Consider the following 19,010-nt stretch of genomic DNA (forward strand, 5'->3'; position numbering starts at 1 on the left):
GTCTTCCTGTGACCCCGAGGGTCCTGAGACCACACTGTCCCGTGAGGGTACCCCCCCCCCCGCTTAGCCACTGGAGGGACGTCCTTCGGTGAAGCAGCCTTCTAAAAGTTCCGATTTTATGCTCCTCTTGCCAAAAGCGGCCGATGGAGGCCCCCTCCCCCGCCGTCTATCCTCCCAATATTGCCTCGGATTCACTTCTCCACACGTCCTACCTTCCAGAAAGTGGTCACTTTTCTCTTCAGAGAGTTGCTGCTATTCTTCTCTTCGATCTCCTGTTGAGTTCGTAGGTGTTCAGAATGGTTTGATCCCTATCCAGCTGAAATCCTTGGACCAGACGAAACCCAGGTCTCCTACCCCTCCGCCATCTTGCTCCTCCTCCTCACCTCCACTTGTCAATTATGCTTTGTACCATTCTTGCTGGAAGAGTTTAAGTAATTTGACAGCTACTTTGCAGTAATGATAGGAAAGGGCCTCATTTGTGTTTAAACCACTCCAATTCTTATCTGCTTGCTCTTATGGGATCACATTCTGCCTATAAATTGTAACTTGTTCTCACCCTGCTACTTATGCCATGGTAATAATTGATTTCTGCTAATGATCCAGCAGTATATTTTAATAGCAGTACTTTTATTTACTGGAACAAAAAAGAATTCTAAATTACTGCTTTATGTCCCAGAAATTATCCATAACCATTCTCATTAAATATTATACATTCACCATAATGTTCTCAACAGCACTTTTCACTCTGATTTTTTTTTTCACAGAGTTTGCTTCTTATAGAATGGTCTAATCATTCTGTGTATTTCTTCTATGTGGGCTTACCAATACCTGCACAGACTTGCTCACCAACATTCCAGCAATCCCTACACTCTGATTCATAAACTTTAAAGCCAGCTTGCCCCAGGCACAGACAAATCCCTTCTCTAAGATCTGAGCCTGCTCCCTCCCCAGTGAAAGCTAAACCTTCTCACCAAGGAACCCTAGGAAGGACTACCTCCTGATATTCATAATTATATGAGAGCGGTACCATGGTTCTTCCAATTTCAAATCTCAGAGTTATCTTTAATTCTTCTTTCTTCCCAGACTCTATATCCAATCATTCACTAAGCCTCACTTCAAGCATGGAGCTAAAAAGGCATTGCGGTGGCAATTGGGAACATAGGTTCTGACCTGGGCTGTGCTTCTAGTTAACTGAGAAGCTCTGCTTTGCCCACAATTATCTTTACCTTTTCTTCCAAACATGGTTTACTCATCCTAACCATAGGTTCCTGAACCCCTTCTCCCAGCCTCTGCTCTTCCTTACCAGCCACCCATGTCTCCAACTAGACTATCACACTGCTTGCTCCAAATGCAAGGAAAAACAGTACTCAAGTGTGGGCACTTTCCAACCTAAAAACTCTATATAACTGCTGCAGGTCCCAGGTTTAGTTTCACATTAATCAGTTTCAATCCTGAGATGCTATATAGTAAAACTCAAAGGTCTTATGGAAGACACTGAGATAAATTTTCTTCCATTTCAGAAAAGAGAATGAATTTCCATTTGTTGTGCTTTTAAGTGGACTATTATATTACTTAAATTGTGTACAAAGTTTTGGGCTTCTTAGTCACCATTTTAATCAACTTCCAGGTTAGGATTTTCCATATTTCTCTATTGCCTCTATAGTATATATGGTTTCTTCACTAAAATATTGATGGGAATGATATTCTCCCTTCTTGATGATCTCATAAGTTAGTCCCTCCTATTTGTTCCTGTATTTTCTCTCCCCACGCAATTGTTATGGCAATTCTGAACTTTAATCTTCAATTTATACTCTGCTTGTAAATGAGCAAAGTACATAAAAATGAGAAAAGACCATATATAGTCTTATATGTGGAACTATATATATATAACATATAGAACTCAATATGTTTTAGTATTAATGAGTTGGAATAGACTCAAGAAAATGTATGAGTTTTAGTATTTTTCAGTTATTCTTCAATTGAGTCAGGCTGGACACTGATACATTTTATTCTTTGATAGAAGAGTTAGTATACCTTTCTTTGTTAAAAAGTTATGTTTAAATAGAGAATTCTAGGGCACCTGGGTGGCTCAGTCAGTTAAACATCTGCCTTCAGCTCAGGTCATGATCCCAGGGTCCTGGGATGGAGTCCCGCATCAGGCTCCCTGCTCAGCAGGGATTCTGCTTCTCCCTCTAACCACCCCTCCTTGCTCGTGATCTCCCACTCACCCTCTCTCTCTCAAATAAATAAATAAAATCTTTTAAAATAATAAATAAATTGGGAATTCTATTAAAGTACTCAACTGCTAGTGTAGCAGAATGGTGTGTCTCTCTTTTTGGGAGTAATAGGATCTTAAAGATTAGTGTGTCACTTGATTTATTTAAAATACATGAAAAACTGGTGGGAGTGTAAACCAGTAAGCCATTGGTCAATATCCAGTCAGGTTGAAAACACGCATGGTCTATGGCTTGTGAATTCCTATTTTAGCCATATCAAGGCATTCTTCCAAATATCCGCTTTTGTAGCAGATAAACATACTTTTTACTAGCTAAAGAAAATAGTATTAAAAACTAACAAAGATTGAACATTGCTCTTTGTTCCAAGAACTTTATATCTATAATTTCATTTAATCCTGTTGCAATTTACCGTCTGAAAAAAACCTCTTATATTAGTTATAGTAAGTTTGAGTTGATTTTCCTGAAGGTATAATTCCATGAACCTACTCATTATAAATATTTTTTGTTATTTTAAGTATTTATACTTGCACTGCTTTTTTTTCTTGCACTGTTTTTTAGAAGTCTAAGTTTATTGGAAAAATTTCTAAATTGGTGTTTACTATAAAGATGATGAAGCCATTTTGACATTTGCCTGAATAATCCCAGTGATTCACCTTTACAAGTGAGTTGTTTTAGAGTCCTTATTTAGGTAAACAATTGTAATACATAGGCATAAACTTAATAAAAATGTGTTGTAGCTACATGAAAAAAAGGTATACCATTTAGTTAGTGGATGAAAAATAAGATTTAAATAAATGGAGACAGCAAATTGACTCTATGCAAGTTCTCTTCGAATTAATATGTGTTTTGCTTGCATAAAATTACAGCAGTGATTTTGTTAGATCTTGAAAAATCCTATCAAAACGAAGAACATATGAAAATATTTCTAAGTGTTATAAAAGAAGATGGAAAGATGAATAACTGAACCAGATATTAAAGCTTGTTCTAAAGTTGTAATAATTAAAAGTGTGATGTTGATTCAGAGAGAATTCAATGTTCTTTTTTGCTGCATTCTAGCCTAGTGACTCAAGCTTGTCCTTCACATCACATTTCCTCCTTGTCTCATTCTGCTTCCTTTTATTCCTACCTGCTTCATAACCATTTCTTCCCTGTCCCTGTTACTAATTATCTCATCATTGCATATTTCATCTCTTATTTAATGGCATAGCTTTGTTTTTTCTTGAAGGGACACATCACATGCAGTTTGCTTCTATTTCCTCTCATAATTCTCTCAAATGTAATTTTTTCTTTTTATCTCAGCGCAGTGTTCTAATTTTTTGATATTGCAGATTCTTTTCATGGATTCCACGTTTTCTATTTTCTCACTTGCAGTGAAAGAATGTTAACAGAGTATACGGTACTTCTACTCACAGATTTTTTATTGTGAGAATCTTCCTATAAGATCTGATGATTGATGGTTTATTGAAACAAATTTTCAGTAACAGCAACAAAAAAACAAGAAGAAACCCAGAGCCATGGGAACTCCGGAAAAGAAAACTTAGTTTCTGTAAGGTTTGATCTGTGTTTTACTAGAAATCTCTTTTTATAGCTAATTTTCAGTTTTGCCTGCTTTTCTTGCCAGGTATAAAATGTAACTGTGTTCTACCAAATGAATCCTATTGAAAATCCTTTTGAAGCACAGAGTTTTATTTTATGAATAATCTTTTACTTCATATACATTAGAATCATCACTATGCAAAGCTCAGAGTCAAGGAAAATGTCAATTATTGACTATGATTGACTCTCTAGGAGGCGCTTTTCTCAGTAATCCATGTAACTATAAAATAAGTATTATATTCCCATTTCACAGACAAGCAAAATGACTTTTCAAGAAGATAAGAGAATAAGTACCTAATAAACTTACCTAGATTCATTCTATAAAATCAGAAAAGCTGAGATTTCAATGAAAAGAATAAAATTCTACAAATTCCCCTGGAAGTCATTTGTATTAATCTCTTAGGCAAGGCCTGAATGCCTTTTAGAGTATCCCTATCAAGCAATCATTCCCCATGTGCTTAAAACCTTCCATTGACAGGAAGTGTTTTTCTTCCAAGACACCCAGTTAATTTGTGATCAGGTCAGAGCTCTGGCCTGGGAGCTCATGGGGTTCTACTTCACAGACTTTGAAAATCATGTCTAGACTCTCTCAAGTAATGACCTTGCAGCTATTAATTTGGACAATGATGTTACCCCCTCCTCCAGAAACTAGTTCACTAGTAAAAAGAGTGTGTGTGTGGGTTGAAGTCGTGTAGGAAGAAGGGCAGGTATAATGGTAAATAACTGGCAGTTCTGATAGGTCACACTGGCCCCCTAGAGGCTAATCCAGGAAACACATTTTCTCCTTGGCAGAGCCTCTGAAGAATGGAGAGCCGTAACATTAAAGAGGTATGGCTGGCTACTCTGATTTAGCAAATAGGATTCTCAAAACCTCTTCATCTATAATTACTGAACTTTCCCTTTTGTTTTAAATCAGTACATTCTGGGTATGTTGCTTTATCTTCAAAAATACTCCATTTTTGCATTTTAGTTTTTTTCCTAAAAGCTACATTATTTCTCCCTACCATCCTACTTGGATTCCTTTTCAGTCTGCAGTGACTTCATTCAGAGATTCATAATACCAATTTGCATCTTTAATGAAAACTCCCACTTGCCAAGGGAAGTTTCGTCTGTCTCAAATACTTTAACATTCACAAGACAGAGAGCTCAGACCTCAAGCTCCCCAATTTCAGACATTTTAGAGCAATCATGTTTAGTTTGTGATTTTATGATTTATAAGAAAGCAGAGAGTTCCTTGAGGGTAGGTGTCAAGTCTGGTAATTCTCTGCCCCAAAGCCAGAGCTAGGTCAATGCTATACTCAGCACATACTTGTTAAATGAAGAAGTACATTCTACTCAATTTTGTGTCCTAATTTTTGAATTGTTGTTCAGGGGGTTTTGTTTTCACCCAAGGGGTAAATAAAATGTCTGCTCTCATAAACACTACTGAAATGATCTCTCGACAGGGGAAGAGCTGCAAATCTGGAGTTCGATTATAGGAGAGGAGGAGAGATGAGAGTTAAATTGGGGAACTGGAGTAAGAAGGAAGAATTTACATACGGACGTTGGGGTAGCAAATGGACCTGAGTCACAAAGGGAATGGCAGAGAGGAACATGCAGGTGGTGGCAGCCACGCTGTGTGTGTGTGTGTGTGTGTGTGTGTGTGTGTGTGTGTGTGTGTGTAGAGACAGAGAAAGAATTAGTGGGGGGGGGATATCAGCAAGGGGTTATTGAGAAGGAAACAACATCATAAACCCAAATGAGATGAAAAACTCCTTGAGTAAAGGCACCTGGGTGTCTCAGTCAGTTGGTCGTCTGCCTTTGGCTCAGGTCATGATCCCAGGGTCCTGGGATCAAGCCCTACGTGGGGCTCCCTGCTCAGAGGGGAGCCTGCTTCTCCCTCTCCCCTGCTCATGCTCTCTCTCTCTCTCACACACACTCTCTCTCAAATAAATAAATAAAATATTTTTAAAAATTAAAAAAAGAAAAAAGAAAAACTCCTTGAGTAAACTAGTGGCACAGAAGGACAGAGAAGAGATGTGGCTGATCCTGAAATAAAAAGCCAATGGGAGAGCCAATAAGACACACCTCCCCAAATGGAATGTTTATAAAAATAATGAAAACATGGAAAAGAAGATTGTTTTAGGTGAATGACAAAGTATGAAACAGAATGAGCCAATATTCATTTAAGAAAATCTCAGAAACATACAGGACAAAAGATGAACATAGCATAAAAATTGAAAATGCAGCTGAAATGAAGAAATATAGAAATCCAATGAAGATCGGTCAATGGACTGGAGAATAATGTCCTAATCAAAAAAATAGATGTAAATTTTCATTGCTTATTTGCTTTGGAATGAAAGATCTGGTAAAAATGAAGGTCTCAGAAATGAGGAAAGAATAGCTCTGTGAAACCAGCAAATATAAATATAATTAGTATATATATATATTCCACAAAAATAGGTGGAAATAGTTCTATTTTCCAATAACAGTAATAAAAATCAAAGTAACTTAGACCACTTTATATGTTTTGTGAAAATAGAAAATGGCAAAATTGTGACAAATGGGGCCTCTCCCCAAACATGGTCATCTTCTATAGAGCAGGCAAATCATCCTAAAATGACAGTGACAGGGTCTTTGATGCATTTATTAGCAGCTAGTCCCACTATGGGAGAGTTGGAAACAATCTGAAGTGGCTTTTGTTTGTTTGTTTTCTTTGTTTGTTTACATGTAAATTACTGGAGCTGAAACAAAGTTACTTTTGGAGTTCAATTGCCAATGTCCGCTACATAATTTTTTTTTTTTATTGTGTTAGTCACCATACAGTACATTATTAGTTTTTGATGTAGTGTTCCATGATTCATTGTTTGGGTATAACACCCAGTGCTCCATGCAATACGTGCCCTCCTTACTCCCCATTACTGGGCTAACCTATCCCCCCCACCCCCCTTCCCTCTAAAACCCTCAGTTTGTTTCCCGGAGTCCATAGTCTCTGCTACATAAATCTATAACTTCACCTCTCCATTGTCTCTGTTTTGTACTCTCTTTTTCCCTTTTATGTCATTCTGCTTTTCCAGTAGAGCTTCCTTAAGCCTCTTTGCCAATACATGATGGTCTTTCCTGCTCTGAACATTTAATAGATAATCCTACTCTGAAATCTTTTCAAACACTACCCTGATCTAATAACCTAAAGCAGTTCCTTTGTCCCTTAACACCCTTCCCAGGTATTCAAATTGTGTGAGTATGTGACAGTTCACCAAGAGTCACTTTATATTCCCAATATCTACCTATGATATTTGAGTTCTTGAGAAATTAGGGAAATTAATGGACAACTTATAAAATCATAGAATGTTGGAACCAGGAGGGAATTTTAGAGATCATCGAGTCCAACTTATTATGAGTCATTTGTTAGCAGCTCCAAGGGACTCATTCACAACAAGAAATATAAACAATTAGGGCCTCTTTAAAAACTCTAGAGTCAGAAAAATTACAGGATTCCCCCAAGGAAGGAAATGAAGCTAAGTGTGCTAATTTGGACAGATGCTTGAACAGCATCTCCAACACATGCAGGCACAAATGCAGGGCTATGTTGATTCAATACAGTAGATGAGACTTCAAATCAAACAGAGACATTTATTAAGCATAGCATCATGATTAAGATATGCCCAAGGTATCACAGAACTGAGACTGTGTTCCAGAAATATGAGAACACAGTACCCAGCACATAGAGAAAAAACACAGTCCTCATGGACAGTCAGTCATGCTTCTCTTTCTAAACCTGTAGCTTAGTAAGCTTGGTGCTCATAATGTTACCAAGGAACTATATTACTGAAGAGCTTGATAAGGAGACTTAAAGAACATCATCCCCCCCCCCAAGTTTATATGGAATACACTTGCTAATACCCTTGTACTGCTCTAGGGGAAGAATGTGACTTCCCTAGTTCCTGCTGAGGTCATTAAAATGTATTCAAGTTAACAATTACATTTTCCCCACACAAACTTGACAATAGCCTGGAGCTTTGTATTGTATTCACTGGGGAGGTGGGAGGTCTGCCTGAGCCTTTTTTGTAGGTTTTCTTTGGAAAGTACTCCCAGGGTCTTAGCTTGGAGAAGTCCTCAGTTGGTAAGCCCCACCTTATATTTTGCCTTCACTGTGAAACTTTGCTGACCTCCACAGCCCAGGCTGGGCAAGGTAGGGTCAAAGTCTCTCTCCTTGGGCTCTCATAGCTCTTTATGGAGGACCAGCAAGGTAGTGTTCCCTGGGAGGTGGTGCTGCCTTCTATAGGGCATTTTGGAAATCTTTGAGGAGTTTTTGTTGGGTGACAGCAGGCACTGTTGGCATTTAGTTGGTAGGAGCTGGTTTCATACAATAAAGACGTATTCTGTGTCCAGCATTTCTGCATAATTTTAACATACGGTGGATTTTCTAAGAGTTCGGCTGCCATGTAAATTGAGTGAAGACTGCACATTGTTTCATTTGAAATGTTACTGAGTCAATGGCAGCACCAATTGTGGTATTCGAGCTGCCAATACCTGTCTTCTTTCTCATTCTGCACTTGTAATTTTTGCAGTCAAGGAGAACCTATGTAGAGGGACAAGTATCTGTTTTATTATGTCTATGATGTCTGTCTTATTAAGTATGTTTTATTTTATCATAACTTACATTCCTTTTATTCCTTCTTTATTTTGCAATCAGGTGACAGCACTGATTTTTCTGGACTTGTACAGGCAAATATATATTGTCTGTGAATTTCATTGCAGGACAATAAAGGAGATATTACAAATAATTATTAGAGAGCATTGGGTCTGATATGGATGAGGTGGAAAGAGCAGGAGCTTTGAGGTCATATCTGGATTCTAGAATGGTCTCCACCATTTACCAGTTTTTGGAATTCAGGGATGTTACTTCTTTATGTCACCTGTTCCTTATCTGCAAAATAGGGATAATAGCCACTGTGATTTATGTAAGTTCCTGAGACATAGCAGATGTTCGGTATTCACTCTTTCCCTTTCCTTCACTCAATCAACAAATATTTATTGACCACCTACTTTGGACAGGTATTAGTTCGCTGCCTATATAAAGCAGTGAACAAATGGGACAGTCTCCAGCACAGTAGAGGTCACATTCAAATTATGGGACATCATGTAGTTTCACTATTTCACATGAATTCTGTTGCTGTTACAACATTTTATTATGGTGAATTGAAGGCATATGACAGTCTGTGTGCCAAATTACTCATCCTTGAAGCAGGAGTAATGTATTCACTTCTAGCGACTGGCACAATCTTCTACCATCAATATTTTTGAATTGGATTGGATTATCAGATATTTTCCATATTAAATCTTTAAACCTCAGAAATTCTAAGACTTAAAATTAAGTTTAAATAGTAAAAAACCCAAGTGAAAAATTGATGTAGTGAGAATCAAGAACATTCTTTGCATGATTCCATAGCGTTTATTGGTGACCCAGCTTTCCTTTTGCTTAGTTCCACCTTAAATTGGGTGAGACAGTGCCCTGCTCTGGCCCTACTGTGGTGATGTCCTTTCAGTAAGGTGAGAAGTCCATGGAGCCGGTGTGGGGTTGGGGGCAGATGCTCACTCTGAGCCTGCACAGCCCCCTTCTGGTCCATCTTAAGTTATCTGCTTGGTCTGCCCCATGTCTGATTCCAGGAACTCTGCAGGTGTCTTTCCCAGGTCTGTTCTTTTTTTTTTTGGAATGCATGCCGTTAGGCTCAAAGGGTGGCCAAGAAATAGTACCTGGAGAGGATGTGAATGGAATGAATGTGACAGCTGAGCCAGGGCATTGACCTGCATGTATGTGAGGTGCCTGTAGTGTCCCATAGAGCTGGCAGTAGAAAGTCCCCAAGGGTGTGGGTTACAGGTAGGTCATGATCTGATATGGAGTTCAGAGGAATCACAGAATCAAAATCGAAACTTTGTCAAGGTAAATAGATAGAAATAACTTATTTAATGGTTTGTTACCATGATTTGTAATTTTCAAATATATCCATGTATTATATGGGCCTCCATTTTTCAGTTTGCCCTGAGTCCCACAAATGTAAAAGATGGTTCTGCTTCTGGGTCTTCTCTTCTTATTAACTTAGAGTACATACACATGTGTAGGTAGTTATTTTAAAGATGCTGCTTACAGTATTTATCTGATTTTATTTATCCTAGCCAAAAGGAATTAAAAACAATCTTTTACCTATCTATGAGAGTATTATTTCTTTCTGTGCCATTAATCTAAACTTTTATTTTCCATTATGTTGTAAATAGGATTCCAGATTTCAATAAAATTGTCACATCTCTTTTTCCTTTGTGTAGCATATTTCCCCCTGAGGATGAAAAAATATCCATACATGTATTGATAGCTATATTCTTAGATTCCAGCATGACAATATATTTTGGAGCTAAAGATATCCTTAATGTTATTGGGATTTTCTGTTGGAATTTCTTTGGGTAGAATCTTCATAAGAGTTTCTTTAAGAGAGAAATACGAACAGTTGTTTGTTTTTTCCATATATCCTGGAGTATTTTCCCTGTATTTGCATATTACATGCAGAGTAATTATGAAACAAAGTTCCTGTCTGCCTAGTTGCTGGCATTTACAATTTTTACATAGCTGTTACAAATAAGTTAATATGTAATGGTATAATTTGTGATGATCTTTATGTATTTTCTCAAGATATTTTCCATGATACATATTTTAATAGAATAATTTTATTCCTCTTTATTTCTATGGTAGATTCCCTTTTTGATATATGCTTGTAGTTTAAAAATGTATATTTCAGCTTGTTCACTTTTTATGTTATATATTGCATTACAGTATATTATTAATATCTTTTCTTATGTATGTAATTATCATTAATGCTTCATAATTTTCTCTTTTAAGAAGTTATTTAATTTTGTCTATTATAATAACTTTCTGTTAGTTCTAGTACATTATGTTAAAGTATTAAAATAATTGTACCCAATTATCATTTTTAAAAGATTTTGAATGGAATTCATGTTGAAAATTTAGCCATTTAGTGTTCTGCACATTGTTTCTTTCATATGAATTAGTATACTCATCGACTCTTCTCTGGCTAACGCAATCAAAGCAATCCTTCAAAATACAGCTTACATATTACCACTGTCATAACTTTGACATTCATTCATTTATTTATTCAGTAATTCAACAGAATTTATTCAGTGGCCATTATGTTATATGAACAGTGTAAGTACTGGTGATAAAAGAGTGAGTAAAAACAAACAACTAGTCTCTGTTTCCAAGGTGGAGAGAAATTCCTCTAGTAATCACACTCGCCAGTCTATAACTTCCAGCTGAGAAAGGAACTTAGAAGAGAAGAAACAGGGCTCTATAATATGAGAAAGATAGGGAACAAACATGACTCTGACCAGCTCTAGGTCTCACAGGGTAGTGATAGCAGATCAAACCCAACAGTCGGACAGTGAAGTTAACACATCTCTGATAGACTGCTTGTCGAGATGGATGCAATAATCCTCCATGTCTGTACACAGGGCTCTTTCCTGTGTGACTTCACTGCTCTTTCCATAAAGGGTGCAGTCTGTTTCCCCTCTCCTTAAATCTGGGCTGGGCTTTTGAGTTGCTTCAGCCAGGAGAATGTGGCAGCTCACATCATGTAAGCCCCGGAACCTAGGCTTTAAGGGGTAGTGCAGCTCCCCTTCTCACTCTTGTGGAACGTTGCCTGAACATTACCATGTAAGGAAGTCTGCGCTGGTCCTATTGAAAGGAGAAGGAAGGGCCACATGGAAGAGAGTGGAGGCTTCCAGCCAACAGCCAAAACCAACTATCAGACATATAAAGGAGGTCCTTAGACCAAATTATCTAGTCCTATACTGCCAGTTGAGTGACTTCAGGTGTGACTTCCCCATGTGCAGCCCCATGAGTGACTTCAGGTGACACTAGCAGAAGAGTCACCCAGTTGATTGTAATCCAGATGGCTGAGCTCCTTGGTCAAATTTATTCCTAGGTGTTTTGTGCTTTTGATGCTTTTATAAATGGGATTGTTTGCTTAATTTATTTGTCATGTTGTTATTAGTATATAGAAACACATCTGACCACTTTAAATTGAGGTATAGTAGACACAAAATATTAGTTTCAGGTGTACAATATAGTGATCAGTAATTACATACGTTATGAAATGCCTGCCATGATAAGTGTAGTTGCCATCTGTCACTGTATAAAATTACTACAATATTATTACTGTCTTCCCTATGCTGTACATTACATCCCCATGACTTATTTTATAAGTGGAAGTTTGTACCTCTTAATCCCCTTTACCTGCTTTGCCTATCCCTCCACCCCTTTCCCCTCTGGCAACCATCAGTTCTTTATACCTATGAGTCTGTTTCTATTTTGTTGTTGCTGTTTGTTTGCTTTTAAGATTCCAGATATAAATGAAATCATTTGGTATTTGTGTTTCTCTGTCTGACTTGTTTCACTTAGCATAATACCCTCTAGGTCCATCCGTGCTGTTGAGAATGTCAAGACTTCATTTTTTTTTATGGCTAAGTAATATATCATTGTGTAAATATACCACGACTTCTTTATCCATTTATCTATAGATGGGCACTTAGGTTGCTTCCCTATCTTGGGTATGGGAAATAATGCTGCAATAAACAATGGGATGCATATAAATTTTCAAATTAGTATTTTCATTTTCTTTGGATAAATACCCAAAAGTATAATTGCTAGATCATATGGTATTTCTATTTTAGTTTTTGAGGAACCTCCATACTGTTTTCCACAGCATCTGTTCCAATCATATTTCTACCAACAGTGCACAAGGGTTCCCTTTTCTCCACATCACCCCCAATACTTGTTATTTCTTATCTTTTGATACTAGCCATTCTGACAGGTATGAGGTGATACTTTAGTTTGAATTTGCATTTCCCTGATGATTAGTGATGTTGAGCATCTTTTCTTGTGCCAATTAACCATCTATATGTCTTCTTTGGAAAAATGTCGATTTCAGGTTGTCTGCCCATTTTTTAAATCAGATCATTATTATTGTTATTATTGCTATTGAGTAATGGGTTCTTTATATATTTTGAGTATTAACTCCTTATCAGATATATCATTTGCAAATATCTTTTCCCATCCACTAGATTGCCTTTTTGTTTTGGTGGTGGTTTCCTTCATTGTAAAAAAGCTTTACAGTTTGATGTACTCCTGATTGTTTATTTTTCCTTTTGTTTTTCTTGCCTAGGGAGAAATACCCAGAAAAATATTGCTAAGGCTGACATCCATTATTTTACTGTCTACGTCTGTCTTTCTTTCTTTCTCTTTTTTCTCTTTCTTCCTTCCTTCCTTCCTTCCTTCCTTCCTTCTTCTTTCTTCCTTTCTTTCTTTCTTTCTTTCTTTCTTTCTTTCTTTCTTTCTTTCTTTCTTTCTTTCTTTCTTTCTTTCAAGAGTGCATGTTCATGCATGGGTGCACAAGTTGTTTGGGGTGGGGCAGAGGGAGAGAGAGAGAGAATCTTAAGCAGGCTCCCCGCCCAGCATGGAGTGCAATGTGGGGCTCAATCTCACAATCCTGACATCATGACTTGAGCTGAAATCAAGAGTTGGACGCTTAACAGACTGAGCCACCGAGGCACCCCATACTGCCCAAGTTTTCTTTAAGGAGATTTATGGTTTCATGTTTTGCATTAGTTCTTTAATCAATTTTGAGTTTATTTTTGTGTATGTGTATGAAAGTAGTCCAGTTTCATTCTTTTGCATGCAGCTGTCCACAGTCAAGTGGGATTTATTTCAGGGATGCAAGGATGGTTCAGTATATACAAATCAGTAAGATATACCACATTAACAAAATGAGGAATATGATTATGTCAATAGATGACCGAAAAGCCTTTCACCGAATTCAAGATTTATTCATGATAAAAACTCTCAACAATACAATATAAGAAATATATCTCAACATAATAAAGCCATATATGACAAACTCACAGCTAACATAAAACTTAATGGGGAAAAAGTAAAAGTTTTCCCTCTAAGACCAAAGCAAGACAAGGATGTCCTTTCTCACTACTTTTATTCACCATAGTACTGGAAGTACTGCAGATGACATGACACTCTATATAGAAAACCCCAAAGACTCCTCCCAAAAACTACTAGAACTGATAAATGAATTCAGTGAAGTTGCAGTATACAAAATCAATGTACAGAAATCTGTTGAATTTCTGTACACTAATAACAAAATAGAAAGGGAAAATAAGAAAACAACCCCATTTACAAGTGCATCAGAAAGAATAAAATACTTAAGAATAAATTTAACCAAGGAGGTGAAAGATCAGTACTCTGAGAACTATAAGATATGGATGAAAGAAAATGAAGATGACACAAAGGGAGGTGTTTTATGCTCATGGGTTAGAAGAATTAATGTTAAAATGTCCATACTACCCAAAGCATCCTACAGATTCAGTGAAATCCCTATAAAAATACCAATAACATTTTTCACAGAAGTACAACAAAAAGTCCTAAAATTTGTATGGAACCACAAGAGACTCTGAATAGTCAAAGCATTCTTGAAAAAAACAAAACAAAACAAAGCTAGGAGTATCATAATCCCAGATTTCAAACTATATTACAAAGCTATAGTATTCAAAAAAGTATGATACTGGCCAAAAAAAAAAACAAAAAAAAAAAAACATAGAACAACAGGACAAAATTAAGAGCCAAGAAACAAACCCAATTATATAATCAATTAACCTATGACAAAGAAGACAATAATATACAGTCTCTTCAATAAATGATGTTAGGAAAACTGCAGAACTGATTTTTGTACAGGCATACCTCGAGGGTATTGTGAGTTTGAGTGGGTTTCACACCACTATGATAAAGCAAATATCATGATAAACCAGTCAAATGAATCATTGTTTCACAGTGTATATAAAAGTTAGGTTTATACTCTATTATAGTATATTATTTATGCTTTGTACACAAAAGCATAAGTCTAGAAAAATCTATGTACCTTAAAAAACACTTTATTGCTAAAAAATGCTAACCATCATCAAGCTTTCAGTGAGTCATAATCTTTTTTAAGTGGAGGGTCTTGTCTTGATGTTGATGGATACTGACTAATCAGGGTGGTGATTGCTAAATATTGGGATGGCTGTGGCAGTTTCTTAAAATAAGACAACAATGAAGTTTGCTACATCAATTGACTTCCTTTCCCCAGTGATTTCTCTGTAGCATGTTATGCTCTTTGATAGCCTTTTACCCACAGTAGAACTTCTTTCAACTAAGTTAATGTAATATTCTAAATCATTTGTTGTCATTTCAGCAGTCTTCACAGCATTTTCGACAGTAGATTCCATCTCAAGATTTCACTCCATCACTTTCTTTGCTCATTCATTAGAAGTAACTCATCATCCATTGAAGTTTTATCATAAGATTGCAGCAATTCAAATATAATAATAAAAAAACTTGAAATATTGCAAGAATTACCAAAAAGTGACAGAGACATGAAGAGACATGAACAACAAATGCTGTTGGGAAAATGGGGCCAATAGACTTGATTTGATTGACACAGGGTTACTACAAAACTTCAGTTTGTGAAAACATAAATCTGTGAAGAGCAACAAGGTGAAGCTCAATAAAATGATATATGGCTGTAGGTTAGTTTCATATCCTCAACTTTCCTGAAATCACTTATTAATTCTAACAGTTTTTTGGTGGAGTGTTTTGGATTTTCTATGTGTAAATCAGGTTATTTCCAGAGAAAAATTTTAGTTACTTTCTGATTTGATGCCTTTTATTCTCCTTCCTTCCTTCCTTCTTTCCTTCCTTCCTTTTTCCTCTTTCTTCCTCCCTCCCTCCCTTCTGACTAGGACTTCCAGTATTATGTTGAATAGAAGAGTCAAGAGTGGGTATCCCTGTCTTGTTCCAGAAAAAACTGGGCATCTTGAGCAGTGTCCTACACCACTGGGGAAATCAGGTACCCATTCACATTTCCTCACTTTCCCATGTGGGAGAAGTCAGTCTGAAGAGGTCTCTCTTGGCCCTGAGCTGTGCTGCCTTGGACACGTGGTGATGCAGATAAGGTTAAACTGCAATTCTTACTCTCTTCAGTGTGTTTATTCTCAGACTTTTTGCTCTAACAGGATCCTGGGGCTTCTCTACTGGACTCCCAAGATCCCACAAAGGTACTCTTAGCTGTGTCAATTTGACAATTTGTCAATTTGATGTGACAATTTGACAATTGTCAAAATTGATGATGCTGTGGGGAATGACAGCTAAAAATCCCTATTCGACCATCTTGCTGTTGCCACTCCTAAGAACTTAGTTTTCTAAGTTAACCTGTATCTTACTGCATCTGCAAGGGTGTGCGGTCTTCTTACGGAACTTAGGTAAATTTTTCCTCTTGTAATTTGAGATCTGTATAGTAATCAGACTTGAGACTGATACAAAGGGTGTTGTATGGTTATCCATATGCATGTCATACCACCTTAACTAGACAATACATTCCTAACCATGGGGAAATGAGAGGAAAATCATGATCGAGGGGAAGTTTGAGCTGAGCTGAAAATGCATGCATGGTGGGGTGGACAGGGAAGGCTGCCATTTTGTGGGTCTCTTTATTTCCCCATGGATACTATGTATCATGTCTTCTTTCTTCTTACTCCCACTTTCTTACAACTTCCTATAGCTAGGTTTTCCTGGAAGAAACCTGAAATCCCATTAACATCTTTCCATGAATTCACTCGACTGACCAGCGTTCTCATGAGATTTAGTATTGAAATATGGTACTTTGGGAATTGCTATACTACACCATATGTAACACCTGTATGCACCTGCTCCATTATTTCTCTGGTCTTTATTTTTGCTCTCCTGGTAAGAAGATTACTGGACTAAATTCCACCCCTTCCTTTGTCTTGCTTTCTCTGGCAGGTTGTGTCATACTCTTATTGTGTGAAGCTCAAGTAGATTGCCTTGTTGTTTTGTGAATTTTCTTTTTTTTTTAAGATTTTATTTATTTATTTGACAGAGAGAGAGAGACAGTGAGAGAGGGAACATAAGCAGTGCGAGTGGGAGCGGGAGAAACAGGCTTCCCGCAGAGCAGGGAGCCTGATGTGGGGCTCGATCCCAGCACACTGGGATCATGACCTGAGCTGAAGGCAGTCGCATACCGACTGAGCTACCCAGGCGCCCCGTGAATTTTCTAATATTCTTCTATGTGTGCAAGTTCTGTCTCTCTAATTAGACCATAAGTTTACCCATGACAATTTCAGTGCATTGTTAAAGGCAGGGACTCAACAATTGATTGCCACTTAGAATAACTTATTTGTTCACTCAACAAATACTTATTATGTGACTACTATGTGTTAGACATTCTTATTACTGCTTGTAACATATCTATGAGGAGAATGGACAAAGATTCCTGCCTTTGTAGAGTTTATTTGCTAGTAGTGGAGCCAAATAATAAACATGGGCCATAACAAACAAGTTAACAATAATGATTTATTTGCACATAAAACATTAAACCAATGATCTTTACTCTGATAATTCTTTCTTTTGTTGGAAAAATACCATATAAATCCAAGTTATTTTTGGCTAAGAGTCCAGACTTTCATTTCTAGATCCAGTAGACGATTATGCAGGATCCGTTCCTAGATGTAATATCAGTATAGTACACACAAGAAAACCAAAATACTGATTAAATCTCTTCATACTACTCTTGTAATTACTATTAGAATTGATGCAAAAATGAAAGGAAGACAAGAAAAGACATAAAAATCTGCATATGTAAAAAGGCAATATGGAAATACAGGTGGATATTGGAGCCAAATTCACCAAATGTATTAACTGTATCTTAAGATAGAGGTGAGGGGATGTTTACCTCAATCTACATGGGGTTGTTTCCAACATCTTTAAGGTTACCTGGGACTCTAAATTCTGGAAATGGATTAATTTTGGGGGGGGTTTCCTTCTCTTTGAACTTTCTTTGAAAAAGAAAAAGAAAGGAAAGGACAAGAAAATAAGGGAGGGAGGAAAGGAAGGAGAAAGAGGAAGAGAAAAAAGTCTTGCCACTCTGGGCTTGTGGTCATTCACCAGCCTCCATGGACCCTCCTTCATTCCTCTAAGACGGGCAGTTGGTTTAGTCGTCTTCTTCATCCCAAGACCTACCACCATCCTGCAGGACTCCAACATGTGGATGATCCTTCCAAAATCCTGGTCTCTCAGTTCCATGTCATTGTCATGTCCAAGGGCCCTCACATTTATACAGCCGCTTATTCCAGTAGTCACACCAGGTCCTCTGCCATCGGAAACGGCTCCGCCTCTGCAGTCACCAATTCAAACATCCCACTTTTGGACATCAGTGCCCCCTTCTTCCAGTCTACTTGTTAGGCTATTTCCACTATGATTATTCTTCAGTCTAGTGGAACCCCCAATCAGTGGAGAGACCTCTACACTTTGCCAGCCTTTTTTTTTTCCCTTCTATACCAAAGAGATTCCTAGATCTGGCCTTTCAGCAACAATCTTGTGAATAAGCCTCTTGATTTCCTTTTTGTACTACTTACCTTGTAAAAGTCTTACTGCTTTTCCTTCATCTGTACATGACCAGCTGAGCCTTGCTGGAGAAGGTTGCAACACATGGCAGGTAAGTACCATTAATATTTATGATTTTTAAAGCATGTCTCACATGCTGCATAATATTCCTGTTACATGTATCTTTTTAAATTTAATTTAATTGTATCATGTTATGTTAGTCACCATCATCAGTTTTTGATGTAGTGTTCCATGATTCATTGTTTTCATATAACACCCAGTGCTCCATGCAGTACGTGCCCTCCTTAATACCCATCACCGGCCTAACCCATCCCCCCACCCCCCTCCCCTCTGCAACCCTCAGTCTGTTTCCCAGAGTCCATAGTCTCTCATGGTTTGTCTCCCCCTCCGATTCTCCCCCCTTCATTTTCCCCTTCCTTCTCCTAATGTCCTCCCTGCTATTCCTTATGTTCCACAAATAAGTGAAACCATATGATAATTGACTTTCTCTGCTTGACTTATCTCACTTAGCATAATCTCCTCCAGTCCCATCCATGTGGATGTAAAAGTTGGGTATTCATCCTTTCTGATGGCTGAGTAATATTCCGTTGTATATATGGACCACATCTTCTCTATCCATTCATCTGTTGAAGGGCATCTCGGCTCTTTCCACAGTTTGGCTATTG

The sequence above is a fragment of the Eumetopias jubatus genome, unplaced genomic scaffold (genome assembly GCF_037043125.1).
Source record: "Eumetopias jubatus isolate StellerSeaLion01/CBP00866 unplaced genomic scaffold, mEumJub1_p1.0 scaffold_8, whole genome shotgun sequence".
NCBI classification, from domain to species: domain Eukaryota; kingdom Metazoa; phylum Chordata; class Mammalia; order Carnivora; family Otariidae; genus Eumetopias; species Eumetopias jubatus.